The 25,949-nt window shown below is 40.3% G+C and overlaps 1 protein-coding gene across 5 annotated transcripts in view; it reads left to right on the top strand.

Annotated features, from left to right (window-relative positions):
* The first annotated feature begins 5,981 nt into the window (after nucleotides 1-5,981).
* Nucleotides 5,982-25,949, top strand: part of CNTN1 (contactin 1) — a 434,625-nt gene continuing 414,657 nt past the window's right edge. For 2 of the 5 annotated variants that reach the window (XM_043494731.1, XM_038373425.2), the window contains exon 1: nucleotides 6,390-6,563. The gene's annotated coding sequence lies outside the window, so the exon portion shown is untranslated. Of the gene's footprint in view, nucleotides 6,564-25,949 lie in introns of all 5 variants that reach the window. The other 3 variants (XM_038373409.2, XM_038373417.2, XM_043494720.1) reach the window with 3 other exon arrangements.

Below are 25,949 nucleotides of genomic sequence, written 5' to 3'. Positions count from 1 at the left end.
ATTGAGAGGTAGGTGAAGTGCTATACTATGTTTCAGCAAATTCAGCCTTATCCTGGTCCCTCTACACCTTTGGTCATGGGCTCAGGCTGCTGGGACATGTATTCATGTAGACTTTGTTGGACTTTTAGAAGATTATATAGTTTTGGTCATAGCTGATGCCCATTTGAAATGGTCAGAAGTTTTCAGAATGACTTCTACAGCAGCTATCAGGACCATTGGACATCTTCGTACCTTGTTTAGCCAATTTGGTTTACCATTACACTTGATGAGTGACACTGGACCTGAATTCTATTCTGAAGAATTTCAGAGGTTCCTAGCTCCAAATGGAATTCAATATATACACTCTGCTCCATACCATCCTGCTACAGACAGACTAGCAGAATACGTTCTACAAACACTTAAGCATGCTTTTATGAGCTAACAAGTCTATTTTGAGTCATCAGCAGAAATTGGATAATTTCTTAGTTGTCTACAGGAACACACCACATGTAGGAGTCACCTGCAACTCTTTTCTTGAAGTGATCTTTGTGTACCTGTTGGGACCTGCTACATCCTGATATTGCCTCACATGTAGCCAAATCCCACACTATACAAATTGATCAATAACATGAGACTTGCCATCTTTCTTTTCAAGCAGACTCTTTTAAAAGTCAAAACAAGGCATACACCCACATAAGGGTAAAGAAAATAGTGGCAAAAGATCAGAAAATGCCACTTTTACTTCTGTTGCCATTCAGTTTCTGGAAAACCACAAGCACAGCACAGAACACATATAGCCACTCATGGATCCTGGCATTATTCCACTGGCTGTGGAATGTATTAGACTAATAGCTTTTATTTTACTCTGGGTAATATATGGCATGTGATGCACTAGAATTAGGCTTCTTGAGAATTGCTTTCAATTTGCTAAAGTGGTCACAGCACAAAGAGGTGAGGTTAGATTTGTCCTAGTTGGACTCTTATTAAATAGAGTGTAAAAAGAAAAATGAAGAGGAATAAGGGGTGGGTGTATGGGGGAATTAACTATCTGGAAAGAGATGAGTATCAAGAACTTATTTTCACTTTTCAGGATTGCTCAGTACATAGCCATGGAGATGGTTTGTATCACTCTGGTTCCTTTCTTCATCTGGTCCAATCAGAACATCTTTCAGAATCAGGAAACAGTGTGGAGGTAAATCTTTGGGTCACAGCATGTCATGGTGATCATGAGAATGTTGCGGAGGATAGTAGATATGGCAATTATATTGTAGCCTGCCACACCACAGTGAGTAAGTTGCTAAGTATGCCTCAGAAAACAAATGCCACAAAGAAGTGGCAATGTTGTTTCATCAAAAGTGCAGTGGTCGGCAGCCTGCGGCCCATCAGGGTAATGCCAGAATTAAGGTTGTTTGTGTCCTATTATATTGTATAATGTGTGAGGCTGTTGTCTGTGAGACCTCTCCCTTATTTACTGCAAAGGCTGGAAAGGTCAGTAATGAATAAATCAAGTATGCAGGAAGAAAAAGGATGATCTTGTGGTTAAGGCACTGGACTGCAACCCAGGAGACTGCAACTGGGTCCTATCTCTGGTTCTTCCATAAACTTCTTTTGTGATATCAAGCGAGTCACGTAAATCAGAATTTTTTGAGGAGTGCACTAATTGTGTGTTCTTCATTTTTTGAGTGCCCAACTTGAGAACTAGGGTTTGACTTTTCAGAACTACTGAGCATTCTCAACTCCACCTGAAGTCAATCCTTTCGGTGCTCAGCATTTCTGAAGAATGAGAACTAGGTATCTCAAGTTGGTCACCCACTTGCTAGGATGTTAGTGAACATGTTTGTAAATTTTGTACTTCGGTTTCTTATCTGTGAAATGGAGATAATAATTTTAATATGATGTATTGCCTTGCTATCCCTTTTATGTTGCTTTGAGCTGTTAAAAGATTTTTCAAAGGATATACTGACATCAACATTAATAAATGCCCTTTTTCTTGGTGGAAAGGACCCACACAGCAAAGTACAATAGGAATTTGTTTTTTTACATACCATTTGCAGTTGGAAATGTGATTTTTGATCTTTGCCTCTAGTAGTATTTCAAGGCGGTGCTGGAGTAGGGAGTAACATATGGCCACTTCTGTATGTTGACAAGAAAAGCCCCTTTTCAAATAAACAGCCATTAGCTAAACAATGGGGCTTCTAATCTTATTAATCCTCTGAAAGACTACAGAGACTGTGTAGTGTGTATAAAGCTGCTGCTGCTGGCCTGTGCCTCTGTTTTATTATAATAACAAAAAGCTGCTATTCCTGGTTCATCCTCCCCTAGATGGTGGATAGTAAAGTCTATTCTATAGAATGTGTACAGTGAGGTCAGTGGGTTGCTGCCCTTCTTTTGGTGCTGGATGGATGGATTCAAGTCTGTTTCACACCTGTGACTGAATTCTAAATGACCTGTACCTTTTTCCAGTCAGCAGATCCCTCTTAGGAATCACGTAAGTACAGGTAGACATATGTATGGGTGTGTTTAGTGATCTACATTCATATGTCATCTATATTACAGTGATCTCTGCAGAAATTGAGAACTAGGGTGCAGTGTTAGCATGATACATAGACTAAATGTCAGATTATTATTTGAATGAATAGTGCACTGAATCTACTCTGTGTCTATTGCTTCTTTTATCACTGTTTTGTTTTAGTGAGTCCCTAGATCTGGCGATGACTGTTGGGGTCACTCTAGTTGAGTATGGGGGGATATGGTGTGCAGTGTGGGGATGGGAAATATTGTGTGCAGTGCAGAGACCCCCATCTTACTGGCACACGTGACAGCAAAAATTTGCCCTGCCTTAAAATGTGCCTTTCAGCCATCTTAACTTCTGGCAATGAAATCTATGACTGGAAATGCTAAGCATGGAACAGCAGCCTTCAGAAAATACCCTAAACATTCAATGTATGGCCATGAGATATGGCACAAGCCTCAGAATGTGTCTGCCTTCCTGCATGACTACATGGGGCATCAGAGAGCAATATGGTACATCCCTCAGAAGGTGCCCATCTTAAAGTTACCATCCCTGTGCACTGAGAGGCACATTGTGAAAGCTATGCTGCCCCCCTCAAATTAGGGTGACCAGACAGCAAGTGTGAAAAATCGGAACAGGGCGTGGGGGGTAATAGGAGCCTATATAAGAAAAAGACCCAAAATCCGGGACTCAGATTGCCCCACACACTGATTTTCATCCCTCTTCCACAAGTTGCTTATTCTAAGAATGAATGTTACATTGTAACAGAAGTCAGCACCCATGAATATATACATATTCAATCAGCTGTCTTTCACATTGAATCTTTTCCTTTTTTCCACATTGACACAGTTAAATATAATTTTATTTAAATATAAGACTGTGGAAGGCATCAACTATTAACTACCCAGAACTCACTCTATTGCAGTCTTCAGGAGAAAATACCATAGCTTCACTGCGCTTGTAGCAACTCATCACAGTAGTGGGAACACTCCATTTTAAACACATTGGGATATTTATTGAGGCATTTTGACTTTCCATGTCACTGGCATAGCTAGCTTTATTCCTGCCTCCCAATATCCTGAGCACAGGAGGCATGACTAGTGTGCACGGCATTCCAGTGATCCCCAGCAACAGACTGCTAACCCCTGGGAACTTTGGTAGCTAGAGGTCATTTAGAGCAATCCAAAAACTGCACTAAATTGTGCTGGAATCTGAACTGGCCCCATCTCCCTCGGTATGGGACAAAGCAAAAGTGGTGAAAACTCTGCTACAGCTGAAATATGGGTCTGGGGTTTCAAAGCCTATTAATAAGGCCCTACTTGAATTGCGGGATGATTGTCATCATCTGAGTTGCAGATAAAACATGGAAAAGTAATAATGAACCTTTATTAATTGCGGTAATTTTGAAAAGCCAGATAAGACCTATTTGTTTAAGAAAATTTTTCAGGAACAATATAAATACTCAAGTATTATATTATGCCTGCTATTTTTTTTTGATAACCCAGACATTTTACTGTAACTATATTGCAATCATTAATGTGCAAGGCTGACAGCATGAGCCCCATCACCTGGTGCTGACAGCCTGAGCCCCACTGCTATCAGCTCAGATAAATGGGTTTCTATTGAACTAATGGGAGAAAAATGTTGCAAACATCAAAATGTATGCAAAATTGTGGACTCTGCAAAGTAAGCTAATTAAAATAAAAATTGTAGTGGAAGCCTAATATTGCAGGGTCTTCAATTTCTGCAATACAAATAAATGGGGCCTTATCTATTAGTATTTTCAAATTCCTTCTGATCTCATCTGACCTCCTTCCATTGATCTGCTCCTCCATAACCATCTGATTTTCCATTTCTTCCACACTTCCCATCTCACCTGATCTGTTCTCTGGCATGCATACACCCCCTGTCCCTTTCTGACCTGCTCTTCTGCATGATTTTGCACACAGATTAAAACACAGGAATTAAAGGTCCAAGCCTAGACCCCCAGATCCTGGAGTCGTGTCATTACATCAGAATCTATTTTTATTACAATAAAATAAAAAAGTAATTTTTTACCCCCCTGGTTGCAAAGAAAACCTTGAAAGCATGAGCCTGAGCATAACTGATGCAGTGATGTCTGCTTAGTCTGCAGACCTGTCAGCGTGAGTCAGTAGCTCTGAGTGGTGTGAACTGCCTTCTGCATCTTGGTGCAGAGCTAACTCTAAGACCCCCTGTAGGGGACAGCAAGAGAGCTCTACCAGCACCACCCCAACAGAGGATTTTGTGGCTATGTCTACTGTACACACCACAGTTGTAGTGTACATGTAGCTACATGCTGCTGTGAAAAGCACACCATGTTTATATTGTGATGTCTACCTACGCATGTCAGTGAAAGGCTCTGTCAGAGAGGAGGCAGTGGGGAAAGGTTTTAGCTGCCAGAGCCTTTCACTGCAGTGAGGAAAAGCTCCAGCAGTGGGGAGGCAGCAGGACACAACACTGCTAAAAACAGCTGTGTAGATGGCTTGGGAAAATAGTGAGCTCTGTAAGAGATCTACTCAATTACATATCCACACCCTTCAGATGAGTTTACTCTACTCACAGGTGCTGTGCCTCATCATCTACACTACTGTGGGACTGTGTGTGTATGTAGATTACATGCTGCCAAAAGAAGGCTGGATTGTAGATGCACCCTGTGTTTGGCAGGGGGAGAAGAGTGAAGCAGGCCCAGATCCTCCAAGTAGATATCCCTACTTCTGGAATAATACCGCTTGTTACCACCCTTGTTTGTCCAGGAGGCAGAGGGGATCCTGTGGTGCCACTCCTAGTGAAAATAAGGGTATTTCTGCCTCTTGGGGAGGGGACAGGGTTGGGGAAATGGAGCCACAGGCACCCCATCTTGGGGAGCCTAGGGCCATAGCTTGCCTTAATCTAGCCCTGCTATGACTCATCTAATCAGCTCCTCCCATGCAGTTTGCCCTAGCCAGATCTATTTTCATGTATGTGTAACCTTGTGGTAAATAAATAGTGCAGGTCCCCACCCTGTGAAAATCTACAGAGGACATGAGATGTTACAGTCCCACCCCCTGTGTTTTGGCTCTTTAGCTCAGGATGTAGCAGTTTATACTTTGAGCTCTACAAGTTGCAGGTTCAATTCCTACTCTGTCTTTCCCCATTCCCTGTAGGGTAGTTGTCACAGCTGCATCCCCGCACTGGTCCTGTTTGTTCTCCTACAGTCGCTGTCCAGCAAACCTCCTCACTACCTTCTCCTGCATATACCCATCTGATCCCTGACTGGTCTCCCACCCTCTTTGCTGGTTTTCCTCACTCTCCAGTTTCTGAATATGCGAGCCTCTCAGCTTTTATTTTAAGTAAACATGTAGCCCTTATGTCCCTGGCTAAAAGTTTGAAAACATGGTCCCCCCAGGACTCAAAGGCTCGAAACCCAGGAAGCAAAAAAACCCCACGATTTTCACCCAATCGCATGATTGGCAGGGGCTGAGCCCTTATTGAGTCTTGAAGGTGGTAATCCTGGGTGCGCCCCTTTGGCCCTCTGAGCCTCACCCCCGCCAGCCTGCTCCTCTCCCCCGCAGCAGCTCCCGCACCCCGGCTGCGGGGGGAGGACAGTGAATCTCCGGGCAAAGGGCTGGGCAAGGGCAGCCGCTTTGGGCATGTGCGAGGGCCGCGCACACGCTACCGGTCCCCCCTCTCGCAGAGCTGGGTGGGGGGGGGGTGCTGAGCGCGCCGGCCCCCAGCCTCGGGCTCCCACCCGCTTGCCCTCCCTTGGTTTAACCGGGCCAGCGCTCGGCGCCCTCGGACTGCGGACCCGCTGCAGCTGGGCGGCTTCCCAGCCCCCCGCCGCGCAGCCTGGGAGTGACATCACCCTTGTCCAATCAGGGCCCGCCGCTCCCCCTACCCCAATCAGCCCCGCTCGCCCCGCGCCCCCAGTGCGGGCTGGGAAAGGGCGGGCCGCTGTCCCGCAGGTTGGCTGGGCGCGCGGAGCGGGGCTGGGTGCTCCCAGGTGTTTGCGGCGGAAGTGGGGGCGCGCCTCTGGGCGACAGCCCCGCTGTGCGGCAGCAGCGGCATTGCCCAGGTAGGACATGGCCTGCTATTTATTTATTGTCTTCCCCGCGCGCGGGGGGGGGGGATATTTGCTTCAGAGTTTAAAAAAAAAAAAGCAAATGCTGTAAAATAGCAATACAAAGATCCTGTTGCATTAGCTTTTGTTAGGGGAGCAAGCACACTGGGGCGGCAGGGACAGAATGGGCGAGGTGGGATTCGGCAGGGGGAGGGTTCAAGGTAGGTAGATGGGGCAGTGTCTTGGGAAGAGGCAGAGCTTTGCCTGGTGCAACGCATTCAACAGAGGAAGAATGGGGATGGTGCCAAGTCAACTTTCCCCTTGGATTCAGCAGCCGAGCTACTGTTGCAGCTGCAGCAGCAGCACTAGTCTGTGACTGGCTTGATGATAATGTGCAACCTGTGCTGGAGGATTAGGAGCCACCTGTATATCCAGATATTTGAGAAATATATGCATATTTGAGACCAGTTCTCTCCCCCCCCCTTTCCCTTCCCTTCCCCCTGTATCTTCAGGTAGAAGAAGCTCTCCTCCTCCCTATCCCTGCAGTACAGCCATTTCTTCTCCCTACAAAGGAAGCATAGAGTACATTATTCTGTGGCCTGAACAGTGACGCTGAATCATAATTTCCCATACGGGTTCAGAGAAGTCAGTGGCATTTTTTGTTCATGAGTGTCTGGCACTGCAGGAGAGACAGCCGAGAAGGAGGGAGACTGTTCCTAGTCATTACTCCAGGCTGGGATTGGCTATGGATGGCCCAAGCAAGGCAGGCAGGAGATGACATATGTGTACTAAAGGTATTGGCCAGAATATGGAAATCAGATCAGTTTTCACAACATGTAGAAAGGCCAGCCAAGTGGACTTTTGAATTACCATGCCCACCTTACAAAATGCCTTCACCCGGTACCTACTATTATTGGCACTGGGGTCTCAGAGCGCCAGACTCCTACTGCAGGAAGTAGGGTGTGCATCCCTTTTGAATTCTTTGTAAAATGCAGCTTTTTTTTTTCTGTCACAACCCCTGCCAAAAATAATAATAAAAAAAGTTAAAATGCATTATATGTTCTTCATCCTCAATATGCATTGGCATGTATTGGACAAAAAGATCCAGTACAGAAGATCTATTTCTGTCATTGATTTCTAGGAATTTTTTTGGCATGTGAATTAATGTTTGGAAGCTTGTGAAAAATATATCTACATTTATAATTCACTTCCATTTTCACACTACTGTTGCTGCTGTGCAGGCATCTTTTGGAGCCAGTCTGCGTACACAAAGGAAGGTAGCACCATTTCTTTATTTATTTGAGAGAAAAGTGTTTGCATGTAATCGAGTTGCGAGACCTTTTTATTACCTCTTATTACAGTTACAATCACATTATTTCACTGTTTTTATTTTAAAATGTTAATTGCTCTCCTTTTCTTTGGCACTTTATGTGTAAATGGTAGTAATTCACATTGACTGTAGTAACACCTGCTGATGAAAATAGAGAGATCATTTTCAGACTTTGTCCTACTGAGTGCAGCTAAAAGTCCCATCAAGAGGATGAGCACTTAAGTGCTTCTGATAACTAAGTTGCAGAAGGAAAATGACCATCTTTTTATGGAATTTAGCTTCCTGGGTGGAGTGCTATTTAAGAACTTCTGCCTTTGACATGTATTGGAGATTATCTATGTAACTAATAAATACTGTCCATTTAGTAATTAAAATGAACTATGACCCTTAAGCTAAGGCAGTGAAAAACAGACATTAGTGGTTCAGGAGCCAAATTAGTGATCAACGTTACCCAAAGGAGCCACAGTAGTGTGAATTCACGGTTTCATTTACTATAGTACTATTCATATGTAAGCAGTATGACAGGGGAAATATTTAGTTTTATTATATAATTCTCACAGCAAATAAATTAATAACAATGAAAGTTGATAACTGGTTAATACCGTAGTAAAATCATCCTGATTGGTTAATAACTTAGGTTGGTTGTTAATTAAATCACACTGTTTTAATATCATGTGCAGCGAAAAGCCACAGGAGACACATTAAAGAGCCAATTGCAGCTCATGAACCACACTCTGAGTATCACTGAGCTAAGGTATTTTTGTATTAATTGTAATTGTAATAAATTGTTAATTGTATTAACTTAATTAATTGGTAATTGTATTAAAGCACACAAAAATAGTTTTAAATTGAATTCCAGTTTGTGATTATAAGCTATTATGTAATTGTATACAACACAGACATTTTTTTCCCTAAAGAAGGCTATATATTTCTGTGCAGTGCTAAGTAAAACAGAGAAGATGTTAACTAACATCCATTATTTAAGATGAGTATTAGCAAAACACTTTTTAAAATTTAGGTAATTTTTGCCTCAGTATAATAATTTTTAAACAGCAGGAGGAGGTCTTTTGTAACAAGGTTGGACTTGAGAAGTTTTAAAAATCTGAGAGTATTTCCTTTGCATCACTAGTTGTTTTTTTTTTTAAATATATGTTTTGCAACATAAAAATCTCTGTAAATTCATGTTTCAGTATGATTGTAGGTACCGATCCTTAATCTGGCAAAACTCCCACTGACTTCAATTAAAAATTTCCCTTGTTTCCAGGACCTGGTCAAAAGTGTGCGCATACTCGCACACTCTTTCTCTTCTTTGTTTTTTTGTTTTTTGGAAGTTGTTTGTTTCCACTAGCAACAGTTACTTCGAGTGATTAACAAACAACGACAATGTTTAATGACAGTTCAGGACATACCTCATCCACCCCAAACTTAAAAACGTGGAAATAGGAAGAAGTTAAGGGGAAGACCCCTGGTTTCCTTTCCACCTTCATATTGCCTACAGTGCTGTTGCCTATACAAGTTTAGTTTTCCCCCTTGTGTGTATGTATTATGATATAGTCTTTAATGACATGATCACATACAGTTTTTTCCACAAGACCCTGCCTCATTTACTACACAGAATAGAAGATGCTCACTTAGGGTCAAGGCTGCGATTAAAAACCTGCAGCTGACTGGTGTCCGCTGACTTGGGCTTGTGCTTACGGGCCTGTTTAATTGTGATATAGATGTTTGGGGTTGGGCTGGAGCTTGGGCTCTAGGATCCTATGCGGTGGGAGGGTCCCAGAGTTTGAGCTGCAGCTTGAAACCGAATGTCTACACCAGAGTTTAACAACCCCTTAGCCTGAGTCCTGCAAGCACGAGTCAGCTGGCACGGGCCAGTTGCGGGTGTCTTATAGCAGTATAGATATACCCTTAAGGTGCTGTTGTTCAACATTTAATTTTCTCTTCATTCCTTATTACTACATACTATTCAAACTCTGTCCTGAAGACAGAATTCATCACTATAGTGTCTCAGTGCTTCACAAATATTAATAAATATATTTGTACAACACCCTTATGAAATGGCTGAGCATAGAAGGATTAAGGTCAAAAGTATCCATTAATTTTGGGTGCCCAATCTGGGTGCCCAATCTAGCCCAACCTAGGATATGATTTCTCAGAATGTTTAGCATTATATAGCACTTCATTTGTTCGAAGTTCAGCTCACATTGACTTCAGCTACCTCACTGAGTACTCGGCACTCTGCAAATCTGACTCCAGGGTTTCAAGTTGCTCCCCCAGAAATATGAGAAGCACTCAATTACTGACCGCCTGTGAAAAGTTTGGTTTGTGTGACTTGCCTAGCATCACACACGAGCTCTGTTAGAGGCAGGAACAGAATCCAGTTCCAAAGAGCAGCATTCAACTGCCTTAGCTTTGAGGCTGTCCTTTCTCTTAAAACTATTCTTTGACTCATTCACTACCAATTTTCCCTGATTTATTCACTATACACCTTTCAACTTCTGCAACAGACAAAGCAGGGGTTGTACAGACAGTGTCTCTTTCGCTGCACAGCAGTGCTCCATCCTCAGAACAGGTCTGTGCTGCTCACTGAATGAGGCAGAGGCCTGTGGAAAAAAATCATATGTGATCATGTAATTTAGGACTATATCATAATGCATATGCACAAGGCAAAGTTGCCCAAGCGGCCTTCATTCTGGTATTTTCTAATTTTTGTGTACTTAACTTTGCAATGTTAATAACATTCTTTCAATGTATTTTTTGTGTGTGATTTCCTAGGTTTTTAAAAAATAAAAATGGATATCTGCTATGTGGCATCATATTGATACCCATAGGGGTCATTAGCAGGGTAGGAACCTTAAATGCACTGCACAGACCTCTACCACTTGAGCTAATGGAGTAACAACCTACAGCAGTAGGTTGTTATCTTGTGTGGACCAGCACCAGAGGGAGATGGAGGACACACTTTGCTAGTAGGTTTCATAGATATTTGCTGACAGCAGAAGAATGGTGAGACTCGGGAATCTCGGGTTCCATTCCAGGCTCTAGAGGGGAGTGTTCTCTAGTGGGCACATACTTTTCTGCCATTCTCTTCAAGCAGGACCCCTTCTGCTGAATCCTGTCCCTCCTGTTCCTGTCTCACTCCTGTCTCTTCCCACCCCGAGTCTTCGTTGCAGTCCCATTCTCCCCATTTCACACACACTCCCTGTACAAGTCATTTTGCCCAGTCATTCCCAGTTCTCCCTCTACACCGCAACTCCTCATCAGACCTGTCTGCTTCTCCTCACTGGTTATCAGTCCTAGTCTATTGACAGGTCTGCCTCCTGGTTCCTCAGCTGATCTCTGTCCCCCTCTTCTCAGTTCCGCTCCCCAGATCCTAGTCCCAGTATCCTTGTCCAATCTGTCCCAGTTTCTGCATCTGGCTCCTTAGGTATCTAGTCAATCCCACACTCCATCTCTACCCCTAAATCCTAGTCTGCCTGTCCCGCACAACCCTCAGCAGTCTTCAGTCCCAGCTTCTGCCTCCCAGTCCCCAGCCTCTTGTCCCCACCTATTTTCTCTCATCCCCCAGAGGGCTGACACTTGTCCTATTTGCATTTGAATCGGGTAACTTCCTCTTTCACACTGCCTGAGCCCTGCAGCAGAGTCATTGAGCGCACAGAAGATCCAGGCTCCTGGCTGTTAGTTCAGATACCTGGGTCCAGGTCTGACACAGCCTAGAGCTGCAGTTGCAGGGAAGTCCTGCTCAGTCACAGGCTGGAGCATGCAGACCAGGTCCTGCAGACCTGGGCTTAGTGTAGGCATACCTAGAGTACTTAAATTTCTTCCACAAGAGGTGTGAAGAAAGGTGAGACAATACAGTGAAAAATTACCTTCAGGGTGATTTTTGAATACTTAAGGTTTTTTTAGAAATCCTTTTTTCATCAAACCAACATGGAAAAAGTAAAACACTGTTCATAGGTTACATTCTATGGTGGGGTTTTTTTCTTGTCCATTTCAATGAAATTCTTTTAACAAACCCTGCTGTTAAGCTACAATCTCAACCATGGTGGAGCTACCACTCCATTATACTATCTTGTCATGACAAGCAGGCACTTCTTATATGATGCAGCATAGTTTTCAATAACTTTTGCTGTAACTTACAACTCTGTTTACAGATTTATTTGCTTCTCTGAGAGAAAATATTTATTCTAATATTTGACATGGGAAAAAATAAGAAAATATTAATCTTGGGCTGTGCTATAAAGTGAGTTACTTATAGCTATTCACATCAGAAAATATGTGCAAGTATTTCAGTATCTGCATAATCTTCATATGAACTCAGCAGGGCTGAGAAATGAGAAGTATAGAACTTGATATATATATGCAGGGTTGTATTGTTTTTAAACAGTGTTTTTTCTTTTAAGTTTGACACTTATCCAGCCAGGTTGTCTGCTGTTCCTTCCTAATGGAGTGTGATGATCTGATGGTTAAGGCACAGAACTGGGAGTCAGGAGATGCAGCTGTAAGACAGACTTCATGTCTGAGCTTTGACAGTTCATTTAGACCCCAATTCAGCAAGTTAAACACATGCCTAACTTTAAGCAAAAAGTAATTACATTGACTTAGTGTGTGTGACTTGAAGTCAATGGCACTACTCATTGGCACTAGTCATTTATGTAATGACCTCACTGCAGTGGAATATTATTTCTCTGTGCTTTAGCTGTTCTCAGCTATACAATGGGGATAATACACATGAACAATAATTTGATTTAGTTTGTATAGAGAAATGGGAGGCATTATGTAAGAGAAAATCATCAATATCTATTTTGAACAGCAGCACCTGAATATGAATATGTAGGCTATGCCAATAAGAAAAACTTTTAATTTGCTGAGTGAAATATTTCTTATGACAAACTGAATCCTCATTATGGTTAGCATCAGGGTTTTTATTTAACACATTACTAGTTATTGGCTGTACACATTATGTTAGTCTTTATGTTATACTGTCTACTTTATGGGAGTATTGTGTATTAAGAAGGCAATTGGTTGCTCAATGTGTGTTCAAATGTCAAGCTTCATTTACAGAATATCAGATTTAATGTACATACCAGAATATAATCTTTTCAATTCTGGTTTTTAAAGCAAGGATTAAATTAATTTTTATTCTTGGAACTGCAGTTTACTATTTATGTAACTTGTATTTATCAAAGAAAAATACATCAATTTATTCTTGTCAAACTGCTTTTAAATATTTAAAACAAAGCTTACACTGAATGATATTAATAAATGTAACAGGTTTGTAGTGTTTGCCTGATATAGTCTTCCCTGTTAGCATGTGCTGATTCTACTGGCTGACTGAGGCAGGTGACTCATTACCCTACTTGTTAAAGGGATGTAGACATGGCTCTTTGAGAAGAGAGGATCTAGAATGTGACCTTGAGCTCTCATGATCTAGGAACCCTAGTAAAAGCCAACCCTAGGTAAGAAGGTTTAATATAAAGTACATGTTGTTAAGCTTATTCCCTTCTTGGGGTTTCATTTTGTAGTTTCCATAATATATGGACTGAGTTTGAGAGCTGATTGATATTCTCTCTTCCTTAGTGCAGTAGGCTGGGGGTCCAGGACTGGATGCACTTACCTCTTCTTAATATTGCCATGATTTTACAAATAACATTGTAATATTTTTCAAAGCGGTGTTTTCTCTTTCAAAGTATAAGTAATACAAAACTGAATATCTGATAATAGCATTGAGACATGGCATTCTTGGACCTTTTCATCTTCCGTATAATTGCATGAAGGGAGAAATATAAGAATGTGTACCAAGGAATGCCACTACATAGCTGCTGAACAGGTAGGCACCAAAAACTTTGGTGTCGTGATAAGATTGCCAGTGATGGACATAAACTGAATACAGCCGGACCACCCTAAGGACTTAGTCAGAAATTGACCTGGGTGGCCCTTGATTTGCAAGGAGGCTACAACCCTTTGGATTTGCAGTGATGATGAGAAATATAAGAGCTGCAATAAGAGAAAATAAAATAGAAATAGTCTTACATTCCAAACACTTCTTTAGAAGGAGAGTTTCTAGTAAGCATCCAGAATTTTATCTAATATACTTTTCTTATAAATTAATGTCCACTTACCTTGATGGAGGCAGCTATTTGCTCTTGCCAAGCATCTGTCTGTCTGTCCCAAAATGAGAGTGTGTGGAATATATGCATATGTTCCCCCATAAGTTGCACTGTTTTTGAAGGTCCCTAACTGCATATTTGCCTTTACCCACCGTGTGGATTAGTAGGCTGTTAGCACATAGTGCAAGATGTGCACCAATAGCTGCTGATTGCCTACTAAGGTATACGCTGGCATAGCTTCTTGCTGTTAGAATAGGACTCTTTGCAATTTCATTTTAAGAAAAAAATAGTTTCTTTCCACTGTGAAAAGTAGTTCCTAGCAAGAGAAAAGAAGAGAAAAGGTGGATCGATCTATTTTATCTAATCTATCTACTTTTTCTCTACTATCTTGAATACGTTTATCTGATAATTGTTATAACAATCTTTATCTGTTTTTAATAAAGGATAACTGAACTTCTTCTCTCCATCTTACTGTCACCAAAAGCCCAGCTCCATTTTATCATCCTTTTAAAATTCAGTATTTTTAAAAACAAACAAACTTTGGAATACTGAACAGTCCACAGGTTAGTTTTTTTTTTTTACACTAGAAAAGGAGTTAAAAATGGCTTAAAGGACCACAGACTGCTATTGAAATGGCAGCTTCCAACTTTGAGAGGTGGACATTTTTTAAAGTTGTAATTTTTCCCTTCAATTCATCACTCTGAACCCTTCCTCTAGTGCTTCTCTTTACCCCCTTACCTTGTTACCTTGCCTCCACATTTTTCCCATCCCCCAATTTATATAATAGGTATAGAGATTTTTGTGTATGATTCACTGAAAAGGTCTTCAGTATCTGCCATCGGGACTTGGTACACATCTGTGACATCATCAGAAAGCATAATCAGTTGATCAGAATATGTCTTCAGGCAAACGGTCCGCAGCCATATGCTAATTGTAGAAGTTCTGTGCTTTGTTATTAAAATGTATATTTTTAAGTCACAGAGTAGATTAGCTAGTACTGAAATTACATGTGAAATCCTAGAAAGGAGATTTGTACTTCTATATCTCATCTTTCTCCTTTCTTCTACATGACTCTCTTACACACTGCATTGGAACAGTGTGACATCTGCTAGTCATGGCAACAAACATCACTACAGGAGAACTAGTGGAACATTGCCAGTGCTGACTTTCATTCCAATTACTGGGGCGATTGCTCAGTGATATCTGGCTACTTAAACATCTTCATTTTAGTTTTGCCTTGAGTCTTGTAGGACAAATGCAGTACTGTAAAAAATAAAAAAAAATCAGTCTAGCAGAAACAAACTACATTCAGTTATGGAGTTTTAATACTGAATATGATCTTTGAAGACCCTGGTTCATCATGCTAGTTCGTTACATCTTTTATTCTTAATGTAGAACTGCCCAATTGGAGAGGTAAGTGTTTTGCAAAGGTTATTGGTGCATTAGCTGAAAAATGAATCTTTCATTATACAGTCCTACATGCCAGAAATGTATCCAACTTTTATAAACTGGTTATCTGCACAGTACTTAAATTCAAATAGTTCAGTGATAGAGGTAATGGGGAATCCATTGTGTTAGCATTCAGATTTAGACAGAGTTAATTTCCTCTTGAGCAGAACAGCAAGTAATTGTAAAATGAAAGTATGAATAGCATAGGACAAAAATATTTCAAATAACAAACAATGAAACTTATAGTTAAAACAGATCACTTAATCAGACTGATCTGGACTTACCAATGCACCAGTGTTACCTGCATTGATACATTATATTCATTACATTCATTTATGTGAACATCAGTACAAGTATCACTCTAATCGGTGTCTTGACATGTGTGAATCTGCACCTTTTCTTAGGAAGGTGATTGCATCTTAGAGAGTGTTATCTGTCATTAATACACCAATACTGAGAGAAGGAAAGCCCATTTAGGAAAGGAGAAACGGACCTTCGTTGTTTAGGATTCATGGCATAGTATTAATATAGAGTACTTTATTAGACTAAAGTTGACAGTATGGGACTCCTGACTAATCATCTGTTAGCGAGCTAATAAGCCATATTTTCGTATACTATGTTTTCTTTTTCAAGTCATTAGTTCTTTGGTAATTACCTAGTTTTAAAATGCTTGAGAAAATGTCATTTAATACCTCTATTATGAGGGTTGCATTGCCACCTATCTTTGAAAATCAGCCACTGCATTTGGGTATGAACATGCAGTAGCTGATTTTTGAAGAGCAAAATACAACATATCAGAGAATAGGATAACATGAAGATTGCTATACAGTATTGTTGTTTGAGTCATTAGGAACAGATCATTTATATAACACTCTCTTAAGTAAGGAGTTTGGCCATTAATAACCCTGAAACAGAATTTTGAGCTAAATGTTACATGGAAGTGTTTTGCATAATGACAGGTTTCAGAGTAGCCGCTGTTAGTCTGTATCCACAAAAAGAAAAGGAGGACTTGTGGCACCTTAAAGACTAACAAATTTATTTGAGCATAAGCTTTTGTGAGATACAGCTCACTTTTCCACTGAATGCATCTGATGAAGTGAGCTGTAGCTCACAAAAGCTTATGCTCAAATAAATTTGTTAGTCTCTAAGGTGCCACAAGTCCTCCTTTTCTTTTTATGGAAGTGTTTGACATTATTAAGCAAACAGAACAGGAATATAAATATAATAACCCTTTGGACATTTGAAATTGCAAGTTCTTTTCGTATAGGCACCTTTTTCATTAAACACATGAATTACCTTGTTGTTTAAAGGAAAAATAAACATTTAAACCAATATTTAAAACACACACAGAATTTTATTCCCTTTACAAACATATGAGTAAGAGCAGGTTAAATTTTGTTAATCAACTTCAGTATCTTAAATGGTGGAGTGTTTTAAAAATCTCTTAAACTGGGTAGAATTTTTTTTTCATTTGGCTGTAATAGTGATAGTTTTACCATTTAAGAACACTTCAGACTAATGGAAGATTTTGAAATAAAAAGACTTGAATGCATTTCCACTCACTAACACATTGTCAGTTTATTTTTTTATTAAGACGTGATTACACTACATGATAGGGCTAGCAGGGAAGCAAAACTACTGAGAGGAAAGATTAATTTGCACTTAGTTATGTACATGAGACAGTAAAAAATAAATCTGACATTCTGACTTGATCAAATATATTTGTTGTGGAAATCAGATAGCTTTGACTTTGCTTCTCAGAATGACATGAAATGCTACAGAAATGTATACGCTTCAAGAAAGGTTTGTTAAAACAACCCAAGGATGGTCATAAAGCACTGCTGTTTTCATTTCTGTTCAGTCTCTTATTGTCAAATGTTTTGTGGGTTTCTACAAATCAGCTGACTCTGTCTTTAAATATGGTTGAACCATAAAACCTTGTTTTTTCCCATTGCTTTGGGATCATATTTGAAGATCTCAAAGGATATAGATACTCCTTTCCCTTTCCCCTACCCCCACCACTCCAGAATGATTAGCTCCACTTCTGTCAAGCACACTTTAAGTGCACATGGCCCCAGAAGAAGTTTAATTTAATTTATTCTAATTAATTAAAAATTACAGCAGTTTCAACTGTTTCATATAGGTCAAACCTGGATTATCCTTTATATCAAAAGCACGAGAGTTCAGGATGGACAGTAATGTTGGTGGTGCCACGAGGGATACTGCTCAAATACCATATTTCATATTTCCATTATCTCTGTCTTATCTGCATTCCTGCCATTATATTTTAATGGCATTGAAATCAGTCACAAGTTGGTCAGGTCCCTGGCAATGTTGTTAGCTGACCATAAAGCTATTGTCACTTAAAATCTGCAAGTAGTGCTATATTGAAGATATATGCTGGTTTACTCAAATCACATTTACTGAAGCCAAGTAAGTTTACATTGACATTAGAGGAAAGGAGAATAGACAGGGAGTTCACATTGACTTCTGGCTGCTTCTCAAACAAATTACGTTGTGTTGCACATCTGGGAAACCCATGAAAACCACTTGCATGTCAAAGTTCTTCTTGTTTTTTTAATATATATATATATATATGTGTGTGTGTGTATATATAATGTGTGTGTGTGTGTATATATATGTATATAGCTCCTTAAGTGTTCTAGGCACTTTATGTAGCAGAAATACATAGTTTAGAGACTTTTTGGGCAGTGATATCTATGGATCAAATAGTCATAATCAAGGGTGTAAAGCAGCCCCTGAAATGTAATTTATGCTTCTGCAGTTAGGCCCATAACTCTAGATGATCATTTGATACCCAGTGAACCTATAGATAGTTGTAACTAATTGTCGATATACTTCCATCTATACTGACCACCCAGATCCTAAAACTAAATGTTTGTAAGCAAAGTGCAGTTATGCATAAACTGTCATGCAGTGTGAATCCTACAATTTTCATACTTGTATACATTTGAATTCTGTGTCTGGTTGTACCCAGGCTCTAAGTTCGGTTTTTAAACCGTTCTGCAGTGATGCTAATTTAAAAATTGATTCATCACTGCATTTTTTTTAAAGGCATGTCCCCAAATCCAGAACAGAGGGATTGGATCCTTTACCTATTGTACATAGAATGTAAATAGTGCACATGTATAAATGAAGAACAATAGATACAGATTCTTATTTTTCCCCTAAGATTTTCTTTTTAATTGTTTAATAATTTAGAGGCATTGTAATTTGAAAACCAGCAAATGGCTGAATGACTGCTTCTTGCTTGGAAGCATGTCCAATAATCCATTACTATGGTATTGGGTGTTTTACTCCGTGTACAAACCAAATGTCCCATCAACCAAGGGTATTTATTGGTAATGGTACATACCTTATATAATTTTTAATAGGAACTTGCTGCCTGGTTATGGTCTGTCTCTAAATTAGAAAACAATTCAAGGGAAAATCTGTGAGGAAAAATGTGGCAGTTTATGTACCTATGGTTCTATTCTTATAAAATTTATATTTTGGCACTTTTAACTGACACAAAGTAATTCAGGTTCTGGTTTCATAAAATACAGGGTGTCATTCCAAGAGCACTCAGGTTTTAGTAACACTTCTTTGACAACTAAGGGAAAATCACCCTGCTCAATACAGCTACTCAGGACTTCTGGATCATCACTAGATCACACACCAGTACTTCCTGGCAGAAGACAAAATGCCCTTCAGCTCTTAAACACAGTTACGGGAGAATCTGTATACAGGGGGTTACAGAAGAATCTGTATCAGCTGGTAGAAGGATAATGACAGGTTTCAGAATAGCAGCTGTGTTGTTCTGTATCTGCAAAAAGAAAAGGAATTATTGTGGCACCTTAGAAACTAACACATTTATTTGAGCATAAGCTTTTTTTTTACCACTGTAACAAGAGTGATGATAACACCCATTGTTTCATGTCCTCTGTGTATATAAAATCTCCCCACTGTATTTTCCACTGCATGCATCTGATGAAGTGAGCTGTAGCTCATGAAAGCTTATGCTCAAATAAGTTTTAGTCTCTAAGGTGCCACGAGTACTCCTTTTCTTTTTTTTCTGGTAGAAGTAGACCTTTTAACCTCTGTCTTCCAGCCACTAAATCTGAGTTGGAATGACGATCCCAATATAGAAAACGTTTTTTTAGTATTTAAAAGAAAATGACAATCTTTGTATAGGTTTTTGGAATAACCCCATAGACTTTAAAGAAAAGTATACAGCTGCAATATAATTTTATAGGATGTTTCAAAATACATGTAGAAAGGTGCTAATATATACATTCTCTATTTCATTTTGTAGGTTTTAAAGAATATTTTCTTTCCTTTTGATTTCATCCTTATTAAATTCTGTATGACCTTTCCCATAAGAGTCTGTACAGACAAATGATACAAACATGCACTTAGCTCTTCATATTTTAACATACTGTCAGTCCCCTTACTCTGGAAAACAATGGCAGTTATTCATATTCTCTAATTTATATTTCATAGAGTAGGTTTATCTATGACCCCCTCAAAAGGACCCCAAAATAACAAAAAATTAAAACTAAGGAAAATCTACCATCAGCTGAAGATAATTACGCAGACACTCAGATATTAAATCTAATAACATGACCAAACCCAACACACACTTCGTGCATATTAGTAGACCATGGTAAGAAATCCCTATTTCAAGTTCAGAAGAAATTAGTGAACTGAAGTCTCCTATACAAACCAAATCAGAAGTTCTTTGCTGATTAAGTGTATACTCACTCTGTACATCTTTGCCATATTCTTTCACTGTGGTGAATATAAAGTTAATGATTCTTTCTTAACCATGAGCACTCAGTTAGTGGTATAATATCTTTACCTAAAGTGTTGTATTCATGAACATTTCCAGATCTTCCACGCTGCCTTTAGCATTTGTGACTCTTTGGTGTAGTTTTAAGCCACTCTCTCAGGGATCATATCAGTTCTGCCAATTAATTTGTTATGTTTCAACCAGTGTCTAAGAAAATGCACAGATACTGAGCTAGCCTCTTATGACCAGCAAGTCATCTTCATCAGTCTGAATTTCTTCATTTCTCCCACTTATCCAGGAATGGCTGTTTGTTAAAGATGCTTTTCCTATTAAATGGGCAAAGTAGTGAGAGAGATGCTTGGCACTCATTGCTGGAAATGTAAATTCCTGTATCCTCTTTTAAAACATAACAATTATAATAACAAGCAGCCATTGGAGAGCAAAGCTACATTATTGCATATTGATAAATGGAAATAATCGGCATTTCCACTCTAATTTTCAATTATCCAAGCCTAAAAAGGTTCTCAAAACGTGTTGATGACAATAAAGGAAACCATTTTATTTCATTTCCCTGTATAGTGACCCGTATCTTTTTGGAGTACATTGCCTGTTGCACCACATGTGCTTTTATTTGTTTTCAACATTTTACAGAATGTTGCCCTTACATTTTTGATGATTTGAATTTGGAATGGGGAATTTTGTTGTTTTTACACTATAATTAGCTGCAAAACTATAAACATTACTGCATTTTTGTTTTTCTTTCTTGATCCAGTGACAGTAGGCAGGTGGTAGCTCCCAATAAGTAAGAGTTGTAAGCTGCTGCTTGGTAATTGGCATAGAAGTCGGGTAAGGAAATCACCCCCTTCTGTCATGCTATAATATAGTCTTTTAAGACAAGTTCTTCTGTTCTCTTTCCAGAGAAAATCAGCAATTATCCTCTCTCAAAGAAAATGTGCATAGATACAAATAAAGTAAGGACGAAGTACTTGCCCTCTGAGTTGTGCGTGTTCATCTGTGGGGCGGATGTGTTTCTTTTCAAAATTGATCCAAGAGTGTTTGAAAATTAAAGTAGCTGCCAAAATTGAAAATCTTCTATTTTTTATTGATATATATCTCAACATCTGTTGAGAAAATAACGCAGCAGGACACATATTATCCAACAGGTTCTTGGAATGTATTAGAGAAAAAATGTTGTTTCAGAAGGTAGAGAAAGCTACTGGGGGGAGGCTGTTCTAGATTTGATTTTGACAAATAGGGAGGAACTGGTTGAGAATTTGAAAGTGGAAGGCAACTTGGGTGAAAGTGATCATGAAATGGTAGAGTTCATGATCCTAAGGAATGATAGGAGGGAGAACAGCACAATAAAGACAATGGATTTCAAGAAGGCAGACATTAGCAAACTCAGAGTTGGTAAGTAAAATCCCATGGGAAGCAAGTCTAAGGGGAAAAACAATTGAAGACAGTTGGCAGTTTTTCAAAGAGACATTATTAAGGGCACAAGAGCAAACAATCCCACTGCATAGGAAAGATAGGAAGCATGGAAAGAGACCACCCTGTCTTAACCATGAGATCTTCAACGATCTAAAACTCAAAAAAGAGTCCTACAAAAGTGGAAACTGGTCAAAATACAAATTATAAAGATTGTTGGCGATTGGACATCTAACATAGTGAATGCCAGTGAAAATGAGGTACAATCAGAGCCTAAAATAGGGAAAGAACAAGTGAAAAATTACTTAGACAAGTTAGATGTTTTCAAATCACCAGGGCCTGCTGAACTGCATCCTAGAATACTCAAGGAGCTGACTGAGGAGATATCTGAGCCATTAGCAATTTTTCCAGAAGATGGGAAAAGGGCAAATGTAGTGCCCATCTATAAAAAGGGAAATAAGGATAACCCGGGGAATTACAGACCAGTCAGCTTAACTTCTGTACCCGGAAAGATAATGGAGCAAATAATTAAGCAATCAATTTGCAAACACCTAGAAGACAATAAGGTGATAAATAACAGTCAACATGGATTTGTCAACAACAAATCATGTCAAACCAACTTGATAGCTTTCTTTGACAGGGTAACAAGCCTTGTGGATGCTGGGGGAGGGCGGGAGCAGTAGATGTGGTATATCTTGACTTTAGTTAGGCTTTTGATAGTCTTGCATGACCTTCTTATAAACAAACTAGGAAATACAACCTAGATAGAGCTACTATAAGGTGGGTGTATAACTAGTTGGAAAATCATTCCCAGAGAGTAGTTATCAGTGGTTCACAGTCATGCTGGAAGGGCGTAATGAGTGGGGTCCTGCAGGGATTGGTTCTGGGTCCTGTTCTGTTCAATATCTTCATGATATTGATGATTTAGATAATGGCATAGAGAGTACACTTATAAAGTTTGCGGACAATACCAAGCTGGGAGAGGTTGCAAGTGCTTTGGAGGATAGGATTAAAATTCAAAATGATCTAGAGAAACTAGAGAAATGGTCTGAAGTAAATAGGATGAAATTCAATAAGGACAAATGCAAAGTACTCCACTTAGGAAGGCACAATCAGTTGCACACATACAAAATGGGAAATGACTGCCTAGAAAGGAGTACTGTGGAAAGAGATCTGGGGGTCATAGTGGATCACAAACTAGATATGAGTCAACAGTATAATGCTGTTGCAAAAAAAAGCAAACTTTTTCTGGGATGTATTAGCAAGAGTGTCGTAAGCAAGACACGAGAAGTAGTTCTTCCACTCTACTCTACGCTGATTAGGCCTCAGCTGTAGTATTGTGTCCAGTTCTGGACTCCACATTGCAGGAAAGATGTGGACAAATTGGAGAAAGTCCAGAGAAAAGCAACAAAAATGATTAAAGGTCTAGAAAACATGACCTATGAGGGAAGGTTGAAGAAATTGGGTTTGTTTAGTATGGAGGAGAGAAGACTGAGAGGGGACACAAGTTTTCAAGTACATAAAAAGTTGTTACAAGGAGGAGGGAGAATTTTTTTTTAACTGCTGAGGATAGGACAAGAAGCAATGGGCTTAAATTGCAACAAGGGTGGTTTAGGTTGGATATTAGGAAAAACTTCCTAGCTGTCAGAGTGGTTAAGCACTGGAATAAATTGCCCTGGGAGGCTGTGGAATATCCATCATTGGGGATTTTTAAGAGCAGGTTGTACAAAAACCTGGCAGGGATGGTCTAGATAATACTCACTCCTGCCATGAGTGCTGGGGACTGGACTAGATGACCTCTTGATGTTCCTTCCAGTCCTATAATTCTGTGTGTGTGTGTGTGTGTGTCTAATATATGAAAATAGAGAGTGTGTGTGAGAGAAGAGTGAATGACGCACTTCAATTGTGTAAAGTTGTTTGTCAGTTCCAAATATAGAGTGACAACCTGTGGTTGGGCGGTGCCCCACCCCCATGCCAGATTGGGGCTACAACAGGTCAGAGTGGTTGTGCAAGGCAGCAGCCAATCAGGACCAGTATTACAGCCAGCCAATCAGGGCTAGGCTAGGCCCTATTTAAAGGCTGCCCAGAGGGTGAAAGTCTGTCGCCTGCGTGAGGAGACTAGCACCAGAGACAGCGCAGTGCTGGACAGGTGTGGAGAGCAGAAAGGAACTCCCGCCCAGTACCTGCTGGGCTGCAGGCCCTGAGAAAAAGGGCCTAGATGGTGCAAAGGGGCCGAAGGGAAAATGGCCCAGGGAGAGAAACGGAGAAAGGGGGAGAAGGAGGGTAGGCAGGAAGGCTGCTGCCAAAGGGTCCCTGGGTCGGGACCCAGAGTAGAAGGCGGGCCTGGGTCCCTTCCCCCTTGCACTTCCACCTGGCCATTAGGAGTGGCCATCATGGACTGCACCAGATCCCTGCCAATAGGTGTTAGACTTTGGGATGTGGTCGGCCATTGTGGCTGAGGCGAAGAGAAGGATTGCTGATAACACCAAACCCCCAGAAGGGGGTGAGACTGGAGCAGTGGGCACTGCCGGAAGGCAGTGTCCTGAAGAGGATGCTGGGAGCAACGTGGGTCGAGATGGACGGGGCACCACCGGCAGAGGATGCTCCTCATGAACTGAGTTAATTCCCAGAGTGAACAGCAGGAGGCACTGCCGTGGTGAGTCCCAACCCCGTCTCACAACACCTCTGTTGAGAGACTATGTATAATGTGCACCTCAAGGTGCTAGAATTTTTCCTGCTGACTATTAGGAAAAAAGGGTTCAATTCTGTTCTGATTTGCAGGGAGAGCAAGTGTCTGTGATTTACTATGATTAACATTTTATTCTGACACTTTTAAAGGTGTTGGTGTCTCTGAGAAGATTTGTAAGAAATATGGTTCTAAATTGTTTGTATTACGATAGCACCTTCATCTGAGATGGGAAGGAAATAGACTTCTAGGATCGAGGCTGGCACAACTGATAAAGAGAGCTTTAAACTAGGAATTGGGGGGAGATGGATGGGAGATGTCCAGAAAATCTCCACGCCAGATTTTAGCATTGAGAGGGAAGAAGACGAAGTAAGAAAGGATACAGCCATGGGTAGGAGAATGTATATAAGGAGCGAGGGCGGTGTGGATACTAGTCTAATAGGTTATACTGGCTGTAGAATGACTGTGCCTAATAGGGTACAAAATGTGAGCGAGGCCAAACAGCAAAAATTAAGATGTTTATACACCAATGCGAGGAGTCTAGGTAACAAAATGGAGGAACTAGAGCTACTGGTGCAGGAAGTGAAACCAGATATTATAGGGATAACAGAAACATGGTGGAATAGTAGTCATGACTGGACTACAGGTATTGAAGGGTATGTGCTGTTTAGGAAAGACAGAAACAAAGGTAAAGGGGGTGGAGTAGCATTGTATATCAACGATGAGTTAGAATGTAAAGAAATAAGAAGCGATGCAATGGATAAGACAGAGTCTCTCTGGGCAAAAATTACATTGGGGAAGAAAACTAGTAAAGCCTCTCCTGCGATAGTGCTTGGGGTGTGCTATAGACCTCCGGGATCTAATTTGGTTATGGATAGAGCCCTTTTTAATGTCTTTAATAAAGTAAATACTAATGGAAACTGCGTGATCATGGGAGACTTTAACTTCCCAGATATAGACTGGAGGATCAGTGCTAGTAATAATAATAGGGCTCAGATTTTCCTAGATGCGATAGCTGATGGATTCCTTCATCAAGTAGTTGCTGAACCGACTAGAGGGGATGCCATTTTAGATTTAATTTTGGTGAGTAGCGAGGACCTCATAGAAGAAATGGTTGTAGGGGACAATCTTGGCTCAAGTGATCATGAGCTAATTCAGTTCAAACTAAATGGAAGGATTAACAAAAATAAATCTGCAACTAGGGTTTTTGATTTCAAAAGGGCTGACTTTCAAAAATTAAGGCAATTAGTTAGGGAAGTGGATTGGACTGAAGAACTTATGGATCTAAAGGCAGTTGAGGCCTGGGATTACTTTAAATCAAAACTGCAGAAGCTATCGGAAGCCTGTATCCCAAGAAAGGGGAAAAAATTCATAGGAAGGAGTTGTAGACCAAGCTGGATGAGCAAGCATCTTAGAGAGGTGATTATGAAGAAGCAGAAAGCATACAGGGAGTGGAAGATGGGAGGGATCAGCAAGGAAAGCTACCTAATTGAGGTCAGAAGATGTAGGGATAAAGTCAGAGAGGCTAAAAGTCGAGTAGAGTTGGACCTTGCAAAGGGAATTAAAACCAATAGTAAAAGGTTCTATAGCCATATAAATAAGAAGA

Source organism: Dermochelys coriacea, chromosome 1, assembly GCF_009764565.3.
Source record: "Dermochelys coriacea isolate rDerCor1 chromosome 1, rDerCor1.pri.v4, whole genome shotgun sequence".
Taxonomy (NCBI): Eukaryota; Metazoa; Chordata; order Testudines; family Dermochelyidae; genus Dermochelys; species Dermochelys coriacea.
The sequence above is the reverse complement of the archived record's forward strand: the minus strand, read 5'-3'. Positions and strand labels throughout refer to the sequence as shown.